This window comes from Ochlerotatus camptorhynchus, unplaced genomic scaffold (genome assembly GCF_037179485.1).
Source record: "Ochlerotatus camptorhynchus isolate MF236.1 unplaced genomic scaffold, CSIRO-AGI_Acam_v1.1 ptg000232l, whole genome shotgun sequence".
In the NCBI taxonomy this organism is placed as follows: Eukaryota; Metazoa; Arthropoda; class Insecta; order Diptera; family Culicidae; genus Ochlerotatus; species Ochlerotatus camptorhynchus.
In genome coordinates this window covers 248,701-267,921 of record NW_027040722.1, presented here as the reverse complement: position 1 = coordinate 267,921, position 19,221 = coordinate 248,701, and the positions used below count along the sequence as shown (strand labels likewise).

At 42.6% G+C, this 19,221-nt stretch overlaps 1 long non-coding RNA gene across 1 annotated transcript in view; it reads left to right on the top strand.

The window, feature by feature from the left end:
• Positions 1 to 19,221, top strand: part of LOC135704239 (uncharacterized) — a 456,675-nt gene that overhangs the window by 289,297 nt on the left and 148,157 nt on the right. The gene's annotated exons all lie outside the window — the stretch shown is intronic.

Genomic DNA, 19,221 nt, shown 5'->3' with positions numbered 1-19,221 from the left:
CTTCGCACACTCTCCAGTTCATATTTGTCACTAGCGACGTACTGCAGAAAGTGACGTCGATAATGGATTCCCTACCATCTTTGCGGAAGGTGCTGATGGTTCCTAAGTTGGCCAGACTGACGTTCAACTTTGCATATCCATATCTGATCCGGATCGCAGCTTTTTTTTTTTTTTTGTTTATTAATTTATTTGATAAGGCTCAACCGAATTAACTTTACAGAGCCGAGGATTCTTGGTCACTATACAATACATTTTAAAACTATAGTCAAAAGGTACAACACAATAAACACTTTATCTTCCGCTATCCAAAAAGCCTCCTCCATCAGAACTGGAGCCGCTTCCAGAAGTTTCATTGTATGGCAAATTGTTGTACGCCAACGAGGGTCAGAGCGCGTCCATTGCAGCAATGGACGCAAAACGTGGTCAACACTCACACACTCATCACGAAACGGTTGCTTTTCAAAGTCGACGACGCATCGACCGAAAGAACTGCTGATGAAGAACAATGAGGAGGACCACACAATGGTTGCTGCCGAGAAAACAGACGATCGCGTAGCACACATCGAGAGTGGCCTGCTTTTGTCGACAGCCGAGTGAACACTGGATCGCAGCTTTGTATGTATCAAATGTACGGAAAATGATGATGGTGTATCTGTACCGTCGAGACGATCGAGCAGAAGTTCCCGTAGTAGCCGTAGATCGGCGAAGCTAGCACTCGATCTGCAGAAGCTGGAAGAAGACAATAGGATCCGTATGCAGCAGATCGTCAAGGCTGAAAGATTCCGGCAAATGAGATTTCAGGCGGAACAGGAACTGATACAAAAGCGATTCCAGTTGCTTCAAGCAGACCTGGCCGACGATGATGATGCAACTAGCGAGGCAGCTAGTAGGAAGAGCAGGGTGTGTTTACGGGTAGTCCAGAAGAATACGGAGAAGTGGGGGCAAAAGGAAGGACAGACAGAAGGAGCTAACAATAAGACTGCTGCCTCGTCGTCCAACAACAACCCGCAACAGTTTACTTCGGCCAATACTGATCCTAGTGCTCCAGATCCTGCAGCAGTATCACCGTTGGGAGAACCGAACGTTGCCAGTCAGATACTTCCGGAAGCCTCAGTGAGCAGTACTCCGAAGAATGATTCTGCCATATCAAATATTCCACTAGTTGTGACAACTAGAACGATGGAAAATTGCTCGTCGTTAACATTTGTGCCAGTAGAACCACCGAGACCTGAACAGCTTGTTTCTAACATCGTCGCGATTGTTAAGTCAGCGCCAGTTGTGCCTATTGTGACTACGTCGGGCAACGTCACCACGCTTTCATCAGTGCCAGTGCTACAGCCAATAGCAGTTTCCAGTGCGGTTGCAATCACTTCGTCGAAAGTACAGCCAGCTATTTCGATCATGGGTGCTACTACTATGTCCATGCCACTGCTACCGCCTATGTCCATTCCAATCACCAGAGTGTCCACTCCGTCAGCCCATGTACACGTGCCAGCACCTGTACTGGGCGCTGTTGTCAGTGCTCCGTTGGTAATACCACCAATATCCATTCCAACCGTTGTGACTGTATCGTCAGCATCAAGGCGATTTACGAGACCAGAACAGATGGCGTACCATGTTGATGAAATAGATCTCGTATCGACAGCTCCGACGATTAACACCGCATACCATAATCCACCGTCAAATATTTCTTTGGTTCCACAGCCGCCGCCCGGGGCTGGAATCGTCGCGATATCATACCTTCCTCGAGTATGATCCGTTGCCATTAGAGCCACCGTCGGGGCCTAATCAGGCTGCGTACAATGTGCCGGTAACTATGGCATCCGTTCCAGGACCATGGGATAGCCGTGTACCTCCCAAAGCTCGTTCGATAGCATCAGTGCCACCGCTGTGGCTTGATGTTCCGCCTATATGCAGTTTCCCAACGATCAGTTCGTCCTCAGTAACGATGCCAATGACGTATTCTGGTACGATTCCTCGTACGTCTTATTATGCTCAACCTCAAGGGGCAGGAGTAGTACCTCCTGGATATGAGCAGCCATATTCAACATTGAATACGAGCGTTCCACGTGTATCAGTTTCGACAGCAGCTCCATATAGTTCGGGCAGAACAATGATCAAATTGCCTTTGCAGTGCAAATTGCTACACGACGGTCTTTGCTGGTGATCCTCAAGACTGGCTAATATTCTACAGCTCATTCCGGAACTCTACGGAAGTATGCGGATACAGTGATGCAGAAAACTTAGCCCGTCTGCAGCAATGTTTGAGAGGGTACGCTTTAGAGGCTGTGCGTAGTCGCTTACTGATTCCGGAGTCAGTTCCTCATGTTACGGCGACTTTACAGCGGTTGTATGAACCAGAAGTCATCATCAACGCACTGCTGAGACAGCTACGGAATGTGCCTTTTCCGAAGGCGGACGAATTAAAAACGTTGATCAGATATGGAATGGCTGTTCAAAATCTGGTTGAGCACAGACAACAGCACCTCTCGAATCCTATGCTGCTTTACGAGTTGGTGGAAGGCTACCATCAAACTTTAAGCTGGAGTGGGCAAGCTATAAGATTGGAATACTAGAAGTGAATCTAGGAACCTTTAGTGATGTCATGTCACGATTGGTGGCAATGGCTAGTGATGTTACCATGCATGTGGATCAGGGTTATGCTGTTAGTACGAAACCGAAAAAGAACAATCGTGACAAGCTACCGAAGGAGAAACTGTTTATTCACCACACGGAGTCAAGCAAGAACCAGGACATCAAAGAGCATGTCACGAAACCATCACAAAATTCTGCGGAACATACACCAGTGAAGACGTGTTCCTTTTGTAGCCAAATTGGCAATCGGATTGCAGATTGTGTTTCGTTCAAACGGTTGGACGTTGATAGTCGATGGAGAGCAGTCCGTGAAAGAGGTTTGTGTCGTATATGTTTAGTGCCGCACAAATCTTGGCCGTATCGCTCCAAGCGAGAATGCGGATTCGAGAATTGCCGGTTACGTCACAACTCATTGCTACACTCCGCAGATACAGGTAACAGCCAGTCTAGTACATCCAAAGCTCCAGTGGATGAGAGTAACATTACACACCAGAACCACCATTTTCTGAAAACATGTTCTCTTCTTCGTTACCTACAGATTATACTCTACGCAAACGGTAAAGAGGTAAAACTGTTCGCCTTTCTGAACGACGGATCAACTGCGACGATAATGGAAGCTGAGGTAGCTAAACTGCTTGGAGTAAAAGGTCCACAAGAACCACTGCATCTCTGCTGGACAGGTGACGTTACGAGGATCGAAGAAAAGTCGCTGCGGATCCAGTTGATGGTTTCCGGAACAAGTATGAAGCAACAATATTCATTGATGAACATACGAACGGTAAAACAACTCAAGCTACCGAGCCAGACATTAAACTACGCGGAAATCTGTCGTGTACATCCATACCTCAAGGACCTGCCGATAACAAGCTACTCGGATGTCAGACCAAGGATCATCATTGGAGTCGATAACGTGAAATTGATCAGCGTGCTGAAGATACGGGAAGGAGGTTATGGAGGACTCATAGCCGCTAAAACCAGACTTGGTTGGAGCATCTACGGTCAGCATTCAAATTCGGAAGGCATAGAACAGCTTAATTTCCACGTGGACCAGGCAAAATAAGTTCCAGATAACGCAACACTGCACGACCTGATGAAGCAATTCTTTAAAATTGATGAGTCCTGTATCACTACGAAACCTGAATCGGAAGACAACAAGAGAGCTGCTGATTTTCTTGAGAGAACAACTGTTCACGTTCCAGCAGGGTTTGAAGTTGGACTTCTGTGGAAGGAGGATGAACATAACCGTTCCGACTCCTATCCGTTTGCACTCCGCCGTTTGAAATGCTTGGAAAAGCGTTTACTGCGGAGCCAGGACTTGTACAATGTACACCAAGGTGAAGAAATTAGTTCAGAGCTACATCGAGAAAGGCTACGCACATCGAGCATCGAAGTCAGAGATGGAATCCGTGGACCAGCGACAAACATGGTATTTGCCACTTGGAGTGGTCCAAAATCCCAAAAAGCCGAACAAGATCCGTTTAATTTGGAATGCGGCAGCAACAGTTGTTGCTGCTAGGGTGGGGTACCTAGGGGGCTACCAGGACAAACACCTCGGCGGGCTTGGCTAAGCAACGGCCTACCAATGAGGGTGGGTCATTCAACGACCTCTTTTGATGGCTATCTCGATCTGGAGGGCAATTCTTAGCCTCAAGGTCGGCTGGAGTGATTTACCGGGCTAATCAGAACTCGGATATAGTGTGATTGAAGGGAAAAAGCTAATGAATTACACTTTAGAGGTTTATTTCCCTACCAATTACATTCTATGGGTGTGTGTGTGTGTGGCGTGTATAGTGTAGGTTTTCTTCAGATACCTGGCCGGCCGGCGACTGCTGGGTCTTTTGTGCGGTGATGCTGCACGTGGTGGTGGTTGATACGGCGGTGGTGATGTTGTACAGGCTGGTGGTGGATTCGGCGTTGTTAACGTCCGTAGTGGCGGCGATTATGGCGGTGACGCTGGCCGTGGTTACACCGGAGACTACGGTGTTGGTGATGGTGACGGTGGTTGCTTAAGGGCGTTTGGTGGCGCCAGTCGGTATGCCAAGTCACAATGGTGGACTGTGGAGAGGTGTCTTCTTCGGTGGGAGGTTATGTCCCGGCACCTTACACGGGGTACTGGCGGGTCCCTCTCAGGATTCTGTGGCTCTGCGGGAACGATCGGGGTATGAATCCGGTTGGAACTCGTTCGGAATGGAAAGGTCCAAAGTGGTCCTATCCTCCGGGCCGTCGAACGGAACTGGCTCTCCAGCGGTCAATCGCTCACGGAAGGCCTGTCGGCGTGATCTGGCCGAACCCCTCGATCGAGCGTTCTTAATGGAAAAACTTAACGGGTCCTATAGTGCACAAAAGAAACGGTCTTAGGCCCGATTGTGACATGTGACCTTTTCCATCCCTGTACCATACCTGACTCTCTCGCTCCACTCCTGCTACTATGGCACTCTTACTTGTCTTCTATATAATTTTAACGGTTTTTTTTAGATTGTTCAACTGCTCTCGTTTAAGGTTACTTGGCAAGTGGCGGGAGAAGTTTCCGTGCTACTCGCCGTTCCCTTTCTCTGTACTTCTCGTACCCATTCTCTTCTGTTCCACTGAACTCAAATTTTTGGCTCATCACCTATTCCAGCAGTTGGTAGTAAACTGTGGTACTGTATAGTGTACTAAAACTAGGGGTATCAAATTGGCAATTATTATTTAAATTCAAATGGACATGCAGAATACGATAAACATACAGAAATACATCAACAAATGTTACAAACGGTAACACAGTAGAGGGCTTGAGTTTCAACGATCTTTTATTGAATGGTCCGAATTTGATGGTTGCGCTTATTGCCGTTCTGATCAGATTCCGCGAGAGAAATATAGCGATCGGTGGAGATCTGCGAGAAATTGTTTTTATCCTTTACGAACACATAGAGTTCATCGATCTTCCTTCTGAGCTCCGTCATTTTGGTTCTCCCTAGCTGCAGTTCTTGAGATTTGCTACTACTGGATATCGGTGTGAATATCTGGCGGGGGAATTCGCTATCTTCTAGCAATGGGAACGGCATCACCATCGTCATTTTCTTCCACGAGTACTGCATACTGGTTGGCTACACGCTGGGCTTGATTAGCACCTTCTTCGAATGGCCCGCTGGTGTCTCATTGGCAGATAGCTCCAATAAAATATCATCAAGGTGGTGCATGGAGGGACTAATCAAAATGAATAACTCTGGTGGAAAAATTGAACAACGCTAAAAATTTGGAGATGCACATTTAAATGAAAATTTCTGGTGGAAAGTTCGCAACACTGTGGTGAATGTAGAAGCAAGGTAGGTGTAGGTTTGATCTATTTTCTGGATGCAAATTATGCACCATTCTGGTGCATGAAGATGGTGAAACAAACTTCACTGTCAATTTTGGGTGCACCGTTCTGGTGAATGGAGGAACTTGCTTTATTGAAAATTTCTGGTGCCAAATTTGCATCGCTCTGATAAATGCAATGAACAGAAAATTTCTGGTGGAAAACTTGCACTGGTCTGGTAAATCGCTTTATTTAAAATCAAGCTTTATTGAAAATTTCTGGTGGAAAATATGCAGCGTTCTGGTGAACGGATGGGTAAGCTTTTCGGAAAATTTGTGGTATTAAATTTGCATCCTTCTGCTAAATAGAGAAACAAACTTTAATGATAATTTCTGGTGTAAAATTTATACCATTCTTATAATTAGAGAGAAGCTTCTCTACTGAAAATTTTGGGGAAAAATTTGAAAATAGGGACAAGCTTTATTTGGTGGAAAACTTGAAACCACAGACAAACAGACGTAACACTTCATTATGTATCTTCGTTCACGCATTTAACGGTTGATTTGAATATTATCAGTTTCGCGAACTACTCGCCGCAGCGCTGGCATCGGATCACTTTGACGTTTCTATACATTCTATAGAACTTTCATGCAATATTGTTTGCGAGTTAGAGAGCAAGCTTGTTTTCCGCGAGATGCCTGAGAGATGTCGTTACTGTGGTCCTATGTTTTGAGATACTACGTTTTCAAGAAAAACTTTTTAAAAGAGTTTTGTCTGTTTGTCTGTGCTGAAACATTCTGTTGATAGAAAATGAAAAAAAAGTAAATCTGCACCAATAAGAAGATTGGAGAAGCAATTTTTTTTGAACATTAACTGTGGAGACTTTGCATCGTTCTGGTCAATTTAAATTTTCTGGAGTAAAATTTTCTGGGGGCAAGTTTGTATTGAACATTTCTGGTGTAAGATTTGCAACAATTTGCTGCATGGAAGGGAAAGCTGAATTGAAAAATCCTGGTGTAAAATCTGCGAAGTTCTGGTGAATGGAGGGGCAAGCTTTATTGAACATTTCTGGTAGAAAAACTAAAACGTTTTGGTGAATGGGCGGGTAACTTAAACTTTCAAGAAGAACATCAAGGGTATTGAATTCTGAGGACAGTTCCAAAAGAAAAGATTTCTGGTGATGATTCCATGAAAATACTGCGAATAATTTCTAGTGAATCCTGCAGATAGTTCCAAGATAATTTCGAAAATAAAAAAATACCGAGAGAATCAAATTTTGAATGAAATTCTAAAGGGATGTCAAGGAAAATTTCAAGGGAATTCCGAGGTTAGTTTTAAGCTCATTCTTGAAAAGAATTTCTGGAGAGTACAGAAGAAATTCTTCTGAGACTTTAGAGGAATTTCAATTCAAAGGCGTTCTGAGAAAAAAAGTTCTAAAATATTCCGAGAAGAACCTCAAGTACATTGAATTCTTACGACAGTTCCAAAATATTTTTGGGAAGAATTAAAAAAAACTGCGTATAATTTGTAGTGCTTCCTGCAGATAGTTCAAAGATAATTTCGAAAAGAATACCGAGAAAATCAAATTTTGAGTGAAATTCCAAAGAGATTTTAAGCAAATTTTCAAGTGAATTCCGAGGATAATTTCTAGCTCATTCCAGGAAAAAATCTGAAACTCTTAAAGAATTTCAGTTCCAAGGTGTTTTGAGAAAAATCATGAATAGTTCTTAATATAATTCCAGTGAGCTTCTGAGATTAATTTCAAAAGAGTCCTTAGGAGATTTCTAAAAAATCCGAGAAGAACCTCAAGGATATTGAATTCTGAGGACAGTTCCAAAGAATTTCTGGGGAGCATTCCAAAAAAATTCTGCGAATGATTTCTAGTTAATCCTTCAGATAGTTCTAATATAATTTCGAAAAGAATATCGAGAAAATCAAATGTTGAATGAAATTTCAAAAGGATTTTAAGGAAAATTGCAAGGGAGTACCGATAATTAATAGCTCATTTCGAGAATGATTTCTGGATAATACTGAGGAAATTCTTCTGAAACTTTAAAGGAATTTCAGTTACAAGGTGTTCTGAGTAAAAGGCAAGAAGAGTTCTTAAAATGATTCCAGAGGACTTCTGAGAAGAATTTCAAGAGCTCATAGAGTTCTCGAAATTTGAAAATGAACCTCAAGGAATTCTTAGGATGGACTTTTTCGCAACTCTACAAAGTTTAAAGACAGATTTTGGATTACTGTAGCTTTAACTTCCAAGAAAATTTAAAAACTTAAAAAAAAAACTATTTTCAATGTTATTCTGGTTTTTCAGAGCCAATTCTACACGATCAAACATTTTACTGCCGGTGTTTTCGGACGATCCAAGTTGTCCGATTCCTACAGGGTTCAGAAATTGGAAGAAAGTGACCGAGTTGCTGGGTAAACACAATCGCAGTGATACCCATCAACAACGCAAAGCAGCTACAAAATCGCTATATAATGGAACAAAAGTAGCCGACCGCTTCGTGGACATTCGAAGGAGCGGAAAGTGTATTACGTCGTTGCACAATGTCTGCGGAACATTGCGAAAACCTTTGCGAGGAAAACCAGTGGCAATCATTGCAGATGATACGAGCGATTGTGGCCACCACGAGCAGTTGGCGATTGTCATCGACCGACGGAAACATTCGTGGGTGTGCGACGGGTGTTGAAAACAGATGTGACGACCATCTTCAATACTATTGCTGAGGTCCTGACAGTGATGCAGATTTCTGGGAAGCAGGTGATGGCAGTATGTTTTGACGGTGCCAGTACAATGGCTGACAGCACTGCTGGAGTACAAGCAAAGTGCAAGGACAAAATCTTTTCTTTCGACAGATACGCGTATTTCGTCTACTACTTGCAGACTTCATCAGTACCAAGTACTCAACACTACTGATCAAGATTGGAATGATCAAGAGCAATATACTGTTTGTTTACTGCTCTACGCACTGTTTGACCCTTGTACTTGTCGGCGCAGTGTGCATGCGAAAGGAGAATGCGATTCTTATTGGTCATTCATGTCGGTTTGTCGGTGCTATCACCACCATCTGACGTGACTTCAGCTCAATCCAACCACCAAGGCAACAACATTGCAGCAAATGTATCATTTCGGTTAAAGACCTACTATCACAACCATTTGACGAACCGATCATCATCGACATCGTCTCTGGGGTTAAATTGCCAATTTCCATTTTCTGTCTGAAAGCTGTTTGCATTGAAGAAGATGAAGAATTGTCTAAATTGAACCAAGGTTGCAAAGACTCATTTCAGCTAAAACAATGTTTTTCTAAATTATGAAATAATTAGATGCCATGATCAAATTTTGAATTGGTAGGATACCAGAAGAGGTTGCAAAGAATGTGTTTGACATATTAAACCTGTTTATTTCACTTCATGAGAGTCACAATCAGCGATTTTTCACAAACTCACTCACTCACTCACTCACTCACTCAGCGATCAGCAAATCGCTGATTGTGACTCATAGAAAGCAAAATTTACAGGTTTTATGTTTCCAACGCATACTTTGTAACCTCTTCTTGTAAGTTACAAGTAAAACATGCCATCATACCATCTTTTGGTTTTATTATTCCGAAAAACATTATTTTAGCTGAAATGAGTCTTTGCAACCTTGAATTGAACAGTAGAGAAACAGTTTTCGGTAGACAGCACCATCCACCACGCACTTTGGAGTACTCCCCGTCCCCAGATTAAATGCACCATAGAGAAAAAAATTGCCCCTCCTGTGCACGCTAGTACACAAAACTAATCAAAATCGAAACGAGAACAGCTCAACAGTCGAGCAAAGAGTGATATATTCATAATGTCGTCAACGTATGTGTGAGTGTTTATTATAGAGGGATTTTAACCGTAATGGTCATTCGTCCATTGTCATGTCCTCAACGAGCTAAGGTACCCGTATTTATACCCCACATTATTTATAATTTTATGTCAATTTTATGTCAAAGCCCTTTTATTTTTACCCGGGCATTCGTCGCCTGTTTCTTCGCACTGATATTACATTTTATGAAATCCATACCGTTCGGTTCAGGAAATTCCCGCTTCGAACAGCTGCAATGCATTCCGTGTCACTGCTGCAGGTTATCTGTATCACACCAAGCAGCATTTATAAGCCTCACCTGCAGAGAAGTGTAGTAAAAAGCTCCCATTGCAATCATATTTGTCATCCATCCATTCGATGAGATCGGGATCGGGACCACTTTCCCATTCAATCGGATTTCAAGGCATCGAATAAAGCGTTGGTAGATTACATACCGGCCGGCGCTGGGTTAGGATATTTTTCAAACACTCTGATGAACTGAAATGGATTAATTCGGTTTTTGATTCGACTGTGGCGTGGAATGGAAATCAGTACTCAATCGTTTTTCACACGTTCGAATAGATCCAAGCTTGGTTAGAATAGAAAAAAAGCAATTTTCTAATTACCAGAACGCGGCCAACATCAAAGTCCTGATGCTCAGCGGAAAAACATGTGAAGTGCAACACTATTAATGCTCTTCACTCATCAAAATCCGCTAATTGTCAATCAAGCGCTCAGATATTGCTAGAGTTTCAAGCGCTCGGCTTCAAGAGCGGTGATCTACCGGAAGTTTTGATGGGTCATTTTTTGCTGTGGCTTTTAGCAACGATGTACTTCTGAGTGATGGTTGAGCATTAGTGAGTATTAATTTAAATATGAGTTGAAGGAGGAAGATGAAAAAAAAATCAATAAGGTTTTTTTCCCCCCGATGCTTATTAGATCAGTGCCGGGCCAAATGGTGCGAATTGGTAGCTCATTTCAATTATTGCGGCACTTCAATGAATTTTTAATAAATACATACGCCAGTGAAAATCAATTGTACCAATTCAATCTTATTTACTTAATAGCTTAATTTCATGCTATTTTTGTTTAATTGCTTGCTTGTTTAGTTGCATACTTACCTACTTAAAGGGTGTATTCGTGGAAAATGCCACACACATAAACTATAGTAACTTTTTAACTATATATTATTCCAAATGACTTGAAATTTTCAAAGCTTTCAAAGAATTCTAAATAAGTAAAAAATATGTCATGATTCAAATATAAGATTTGAATTGAGCGTAAATTAAGAAAACAAAATGCTTTCTTAAAAATTTTAAACAGTGGCAAAAAATTGTATTTTGTCTATTTTTAGGTCGTTCGCAATGTTGAGTTTCAAAATTGTTTCAAACTACTCGAAAGCTATAAAATTTCAAATGAAATAAAAATAAAATAAAAAATGAAACTGCTACACGATCCGCGCAACGCACATTTTTAAAAGGTTTTAGGTATTCATCCCTTTCATATGTGTGCGTGTGCACATTTTGTTTGCTCCGGTGATTTTAGCACGAACGGAGAAGATGATTCTGGCCGGGAAGCAGCTTCAGAACTTCAAGAACTTCTCGATCCCCAGCAACTTATAGAATCCCCGGAAACTCTGCGTCTGTGTAAGCTTCAAAAGCATCCAAAAATGTTTCTTCTTCCAGGAAATTCTTGATCTCACGTAATGGTTCTCCACAACTATAACCAATTTTGCACTCTTGGAAACTTCTGCAATTTTTAACAAACGCTTAAACTCTTGCAAATTTGAACAAATTCCGATGTTTTAATTTTTCCGAAACTCTAGCAAAAGAACTATATAATCCCGGAATATAACGAACACAAAAACTACCAGAACTTCGGTGGATTCTGAACCAGAAGGAATCTTAGTTGAAGATGCTAATTTCAAATAACAGACTTAAAGTAATTTGTATACGATACATGAGGAGATGAAAGTATATAGTTGATAGTTCCTTTAGAGTATAGCAGTGTGGAAATTATATATAGAGAGTAGAAAGCGATCAAGGCTAGATAGAGCTGGAATTAGGGCGTAACTGCTTTTGTAAACAATGACTTCTCTCTATGATTTCTAAAAAGTCAAGGCTCGCCCACACAAATCAACATCACCATCGCATAGGGGAATACTTCAACTACCCGATGGTTATGTTGGTTTGCGTGGACGTGTCTTGAATTCCTAGAAATCATCAAGAGAAGTCATTGTTTACAAAAGCAGTTACGCCCTAATTCCAGCTCTATCTAGAAGGACAACTTTAAAGGAAGGAAAAAATCGGGTTGATCATCTCTCTTTACCAAACTCCCCAGTTGGAGAGGGATGGTGAAAGATATCGCCTCCTCCCGCCACCACCGCTCATGTAGGTACCGACGATGTGTTTGAAACAGTTCTATCGATTGTACGGCACTTAAGTTCTTATATGAAGGGAGGCATCTTGACAATTCCATAAAATATCGATAATCCAACATCACACAAAATTTTCTCGGCCCAATGACTTATAGAACTCTTGCATCGTGAAGAACTGCTAGAGCTCATAGAATTCAGGGAACTTTTCGTGTTACAGATACAATTAAAACTCCAGAACTGAGGGAACTTCAGAGCAGTTCTGAGGGAACTTCATAGAAGATCTGAGGAAACTTCAGAGAAGTTCTGAGGGAACTTCAGAAAAGTTCTGAGAGAACTTCAGAGAAGTTCTGAGGGAACTTCATAGAAGATCTGAGAAAACTTCAGAGAAGTTCTGAGTGAACTTCAAAGAAGTACTGAGGCAACTTCAGAGAAGTTCTGAGCGAACTTCAGAGAAGTTCTGAGGGAACTTCAGAGAAGTTCTGAGGGAACTTCAGAGATGTTTTGAGAGAACTTCAGAGAAGTTCTGAGAGAACTTCAGAGATGTTTTGAGAGAACTTCAGAGAAGTTCTGAGAGAACTTCAGAGAAGTTCTGAGAGAACTTTAGAGAAGTTCTGAGGGAACTTCAGAGAAGTTCTGAGGGAACTTCAGAGAAGTTCTGAGGGAACTTCAGAGAAGTTCTGAGGGAACTTCTTAGAAGTTCTGAGGCAACTTCATAAAAGTTCTGAGGGAACTTCAGAGAAGTTCTGACAAAACTTCAGAGAAGTTCTAAGGAATCTTCAGAGAAATTCTGAGGGTAATTCAGAGAAAATCTGAGGGAACTTTGGAGGAAGTTTTGATGAAACTTCGGAGGAAGTTCTGTGGAAACTTCGGAGGAAGTTCTGAGGAAACTTCGGAAAAGTTCTGAGGGAACTTCGGAGAAGCTCTGAGGGAGCTTCGGAGAAGCTCTGAGGGAGCTTCAGAGAAGTTCTAGGGGACCTTCAAAGAAGTTCTGGGGGAACTTCAGAGAAGTTCTGGGGGAACTTCAGAGAAGTTGTAGGGGAACTTCAGAGAAGTTCTGGGGGAACTTCAAAGAAGTTCTGGGGGAACTTCAAAGAAGTTCTGGGGGAACTTCAAAGAAGTTCTGGGGGAACTTCAAAGAAGTTCTGGGAGAACTTCAAAGAAGTTCTGGGAGAACTTCAAAGAAGTTCTGGGAGAACTTCAAAGAAGTTCTGGGGGAACTTCAAAAATGTTCTGGGGGAACTTCAAAAAAGTTCTGGGGGAACTTCAGAGAAGTTCTGGGGGAACTTCAGAGATGTTCTGGGGGAACTTCAGAGATGTTCTGGGGGAACTTCAGAGAAGTTCTGAGGAACTTCACAGAATTTTAGAGGGAACTTCTCAGAACTTCAAAGTAGTTCTGTGGAAACTTCGGAGAAGTTATGTGGGAACTTGAAGATGTTCTGAGGGAACTTGGGAGAAGTTCAAAGGGAACTTCAGAGAAGTTCAATGGGAACTTCTTAGTAGCTCATAGGGACTTCGGAGAAGTTCAGAGCGAAGTTAATAGGAAAAATTAGATTTTCTATCGTTTGTACCTTTAAACAACTTACAATGTAACGGCCAATAGTAAACCCTAAACCTACGATTACAGCTACACGATTAGAAATGTTCATCCCTAGATACATTTGTTGAAGTAAAAAACTAGCTTAGTGAACTAAAAAGGTAAGAAGATATGAACTGGGTGTCCAACAAAAAGCTGATTTGTGAATCCTATATCTAGCAAACAGTTTACGGATTGATAATAGCGGACAAGAGAAATTGCATCCTCTGTGTCTGTACAGTAGAGGCCCTATTAGAGGTGAGGAATTGATATTATTATAAACTCTGAATTTACTGACTTAAACTTATTAGTAGACTTATATTGAGTACCAAGCCGTGACTTTGACGAACATTAAGATGTAACCGGCGGGTAACATTATTTTCATATGTTTAGTACACGGGATATAGCTATATTTATATTAGGGAGATTATTTAATCGGCAACGGTCAATTTGAATTCGTTGGTGGGTTTCATAAGTGGTCAGACGATCGAACAGCTAAACGATGAGTGCAGGTGGGTGGTGGTGATATCCATCCGAAGAGAGTGTGGGCGGAAACTCTCCCTGGAGTGAGTGACGGAGCCCACGATGGAGGAGAGTGAGCAGATAACGGAGGCTGAGGAAGTTTAGAGCCAACCACCGAAGTCGCAAGACGTGCGCTCGTGTGTCGTCCAGCGGGCAGGCTGCTAGTGCTTGAGAGAAATCGCGAACAGTGGGAAAGTGACGATCACTCGGCTATCAGTGACCACGTGCATAGTGATAAGTCGTACCATTGCGGGATCACCACACCTACCGTACGATCGAACCCCGGTCATAATCCGTCCACCGACGGGCTGCAACTCATCCGCCACCCGGCCACCGCCGCCCGGACGCCTTCCAGCTGCTCTAAGTAACCGGCCACCTGGCCGTAACTCGGTCTTCATCCGGCCGCACTCAGCCGCTCCCCCCGTGACCAAACTCGCCTCCCTCCGGCCGCCAACCCGGCCACAACTCGGTCTTCATCCGGCCGCACTCAGCCGCCCCCTCCGACCGAACTCGCCTTCATCCGGCAGTATACCCGGCCGTCGTACGAGTGCCATCCGGCTACTACCGGCGACCATCCAGTCACTACCGGGACACCACCCGGCCACCACTTGGTCGCCTACCGGACGCCATCCTACTGCCACCCGACAATCACCCGATCGCTACCCGTCACCACCTAAGCCCAGTCAGGTTTGTTTGTCATCAATTAATAAATAATTTAACCGTTGACCGTAGCGTTTGATAGGATCCCTTGTCCGAAAACTCTCCCACGCCCGTACGCCTTGAGACCCGGAACTATCAGAGGCCGTGAGTGCCCACCCCGGGAGCTGTCGTAGGCGTAGACCAGCAGCTTGGGGCTTTGGCAGGTCCTTCTCTAGATCCTAGCGGTTCCGGGGCCTAAAAGTGTCTTATAAAGACAACAACACAGTTGAGTGGTAGTGAACACTATAGTAAGAATTCTAAACCTATCTAAATTTAGTCTTAAAGCTAATATGTTTCAAAATCAACAGGAGTTTTGTAATAAGCTTCTAAATCCATTCGGAACGGAATATTCACAAAATTTAGGACTTTCTACTACCACCCAACAGCCCCCCTTTGGCGATGTTGCATACTTGGAAACAACTGGAAGTGAATCCCGTTCTGAATAACTGAAGATATTTTTTTATTGTGCCTCGTCTGTAGTTTTAAGATATTTTGTATAGTGAACAATAGATCTCGGCACTGTAAAGTTTATTCGATTGTGCCTAATAAAATAAAGTAATTATTAAAAATAAAACAAAGAAGGACCTCAACGTGTTGCACGAATATTCGTGAACATCTGGGTAGGCTCCTGAAGGAAATTTCCAGGACGTTCATTAAGGTAAGATCTCTGACAAACTGATGCGAAGTTCCCTGAAGTCCTAAGAAACTATCTCAACTTTTTCAAAAATTCCTGATCTTCTAAAGGGTGATACGGTCAAAATTTGGGTAAAGGGAAAACGCGTGTAAATCGGTGAAATCGTTTATTTAAAAAATCAAATTAAATTTCTTTTTCAAGTTCAATTAGTATAAAATTCAGGAAAAATATTCAGTTAGGCTTCCGCTTTTCCAAATCCGAATTGCCGGGCCTTACGCTTGACCCCTACCATCAGATTTTGTACAGCCACCTTGTCCACCTTCTTCGCCGCAGAAAGCCAGTTTGCCTTGAACTGCTGCTCGCCCTTAGCAGTTTTTTTGGTCTTCTTTAGGTTCCGCTTGACAATAGCCCAGTATTTCTCAATTGGGCGGAGCTCTGGCGTGTTGGGAGGGTTCTTGTCCTTGGGAACCACCTGCACGTTGTTGGCGGCGTACCACACCATGGCCTTTTTACCGTAATGGCAAGATGCCAAATCCGGAACAACCGTGTTTCTTCAGGAAAGGCAGCAGACGTTTATTCAAACACTCTTTCACGTAAATTTCTTGGTTGACAGTCCCGGAAGCTATGAAAATGCTGCTTTTCAAGCCACAGGTACAGATGGCTTGCCAAACCAGATATTTCTTTGCGAACTTTGACAGTTTCATGTGCTTGAAAACATCTGCTACCTTTCCCCTTCCTTTTGCCGTATAAAACTCCTGTCCCGGAAGCTGCTTGTAGTCGGCTTTGACGTAGGTTTCGTCGTCCATTACCACGCAGTCAAACTTCGTCAGCATCGTCGTGTACAGCCTCCGGGATCGCGCTTTGGCCGTCGTATTTTGTTTATCATCGCGATTTGGAGTCACTACCTTCTTGTAAGTCGATAGTCCGGCTCGTTTTTTGGCTCGATGCACGGTTGTAGACGATACACCCAGCTTATTTGCGGCATCTCGGAGAGAGAGGTTAGGCTTTCGCTTGAAACTACCGGCAACTCTCTTTGTCGTCTCAGCGGCTTCCGGTTTTCGATTTCCCCCCGATCCAGACTTCCTGGCTGTCGACAAACGTTCCCCAAACACTTTAATTACATTTGTAACGGTTGATTTGGCAACTTTTAGCGATTTTGCCAACTTTGCGTGCGAGTAGCTCGGATTTTCGCGATGCGCGAGCAAAATTTTGATACGCTGCTCTTCTTGCTTGGACGGCATTTTGACAACTGAAGAGTAAATTCCAAAATCAAAATAGGAGCAACATTCTACACACACACACCTTCAAAATGAGGGGTTTTCAGGTTTTTTAAATGCAAAATTGAAAGAAATACGTCAAGTTGATATTGACCAAATTTTGACCGTATCACCCTTTATGAAGTTTACTGTGCATTTGACTTCTACGAAGTTCGATGAACTTTTTACGAAATTCCCTGTACCTTCTTGATGATTTATGAAGTTTCTCAAACAACTAAGTTCGCTGCACTAGTAGTGTTGATTTTCTTTCTTGACGTTCCACGAAGTTTTTTCCCTGAATTTCCCTGAAGTAGTTCTAATTCAATCGTATTTTGTAGTGCGTGTATTTCATTTGAGGTAAAACCTGACATAATAGGATTGCTCAGCCTTAACCCTGTAATTAGATTGAAGCTGAAATGTCTACGGAATCGTTTGAATACATTCAGCGATGTGTTTTGTTGGGGAAATACAGTTAATTAAACGTTTACTGCGTTATTTTCAGAGCGCTACATTTTTCAAAATTCCTCTCGAATTTTCCATAGGCGGAAGTCATGCTGACTCAGTTTCACAAACTAATTTAGAAACAGCCAGGGTGGCCAGACCTACCGATTTATCGGTAGTCCTACCGATTTTCGGGATGCCTACCGATTCACAGACAAAAGGTTAAAAACTACCGATTTTTCATTTTTTTTTACCGAGAATTACAGATTTTTAGTAATCTTAAAAAATGTTCAATACCTATGTGTTGTTTTCCTAGTAGTCAAAATAAACATAAGAAATTAGAATTATTGATTTCGATACGTTTAGCAGAAGAACTTAAGGACAGTCCCCCCCCCCCCCCCGCTCACAAAGGTATCAAGTATCGGGAAAGCCTTCTTCAGGCGGCCTACCGATAACTACTGATAACAGTTTTGAGAAGCTACCGATAATGAAAAAAAAAATAATCTGGCCACCCTGCGTGAGGTGCGCTTTTCGAGACTCCGGATGACTTTTTTGTTCGACGCAAGAAGCTCAGAGTTCACCCAGAGTGATAGTAAGAGTGTGTGATAGAAAACATAAACATGAATGGCAGCAAACCTTATTCTCATTTTATCCCCCTTCGCTCACAAGCTCTGAAGCTCAGTGCACAGCAAAAAAAAATGTTGAATATTACATCGAAACTGCTGCTGCTTGATCGATATCACATTTTTTTTTTGCTGTGTGGAATGATTTGGCAGTAGGCATTCTACTCAGGGTGGCCAGACCTACCGATTTATCGGTAGTCCTGCCGATTTACCAAATTTCGGGATGCCTACCGATTCACAGACGAAAGGTTCAAAACTACCGATTTTCACTTATCCTACCGAGAAGCACAGATCTTTAGAAATCTTGAAAAATGTTCAATACCTGTGTTTTGTTTTCCGTGTGGTCATAATTATTGATTTCGCTGAAGAACAGAAGGACAGCTTATTGTTCTGGAGCAGAGTCGCCTCCCCCGCTCACAAAGGTTTCAAGTATCGGGAAAGCCTTCTTTAGACGACCTACCGATAACTACCGATAAAAGTTTTGAGAAGCTACCGATAATGGAAAAAACAATCTGGCTACTCTGGATACAGCGGTGGAGATGCTCTAATACGCAAGGAGGAGTTGCATTCTACAGAGCGTCTCATATCGACAATAACACAATAGTAAACACTACATGATGTCCGATTAGATAACTTTTTCACTGTTTTCTTTACACGAAATATGCTCCAAATAGACTGCAGCGAACTGCACTTTCCACTAACAACCGGTACAATTTTGCAAGCCTACAGAACGGGATAAACGAAGAACGATAACCCGTGTGATATAAAAAACCATCAAATTTAACAGCGCAAAATCACGACGATATGAATAACAACAACAATTCAACTGTACGCCTTCGACGGAGCTCAAATCTCGCTTCTTCAGTGGAATTAAGCTGCGTCGGCAATCTGCTGTAATCATTGTGAATTCCGATCACAAGCCATTTTCCTTTATCAGTAATCGCAAATCTTAAAATGTTGACACAAATAATTGCCCACCAGTTTGCGGCTCGGAACTGCGGTCAGCTCATCCCGAAATGATTACTTCTGTTTCAACTGAAACTGGCACCCAACAATTCCAATTGTGGCATTCCCTACCTGGACCGCAATAAATATCAACCACCCCTGATCGCCACCTCAACCACCTTCACCTTCGAGCTAAAATTATTCACCCGTTTCGTGTTTAAAACAATATTAATCGCTTCAAAATATGTTTGATTTTCCATCATCGTCCGCAAAGTGACCGCGCCATGTGTTGGGGACCCATCGGTTGCAGCCCGTGAACAATATTTGAAATTGAATAATTGCACATTTTCCACTCATGGGAAAAGTGAGGTTCTGGTTTTTTGTTGTTGTTTGTTTGCCATTCCAGCACTCTCCCAGCTGTGGTTTTATATTCGGGGA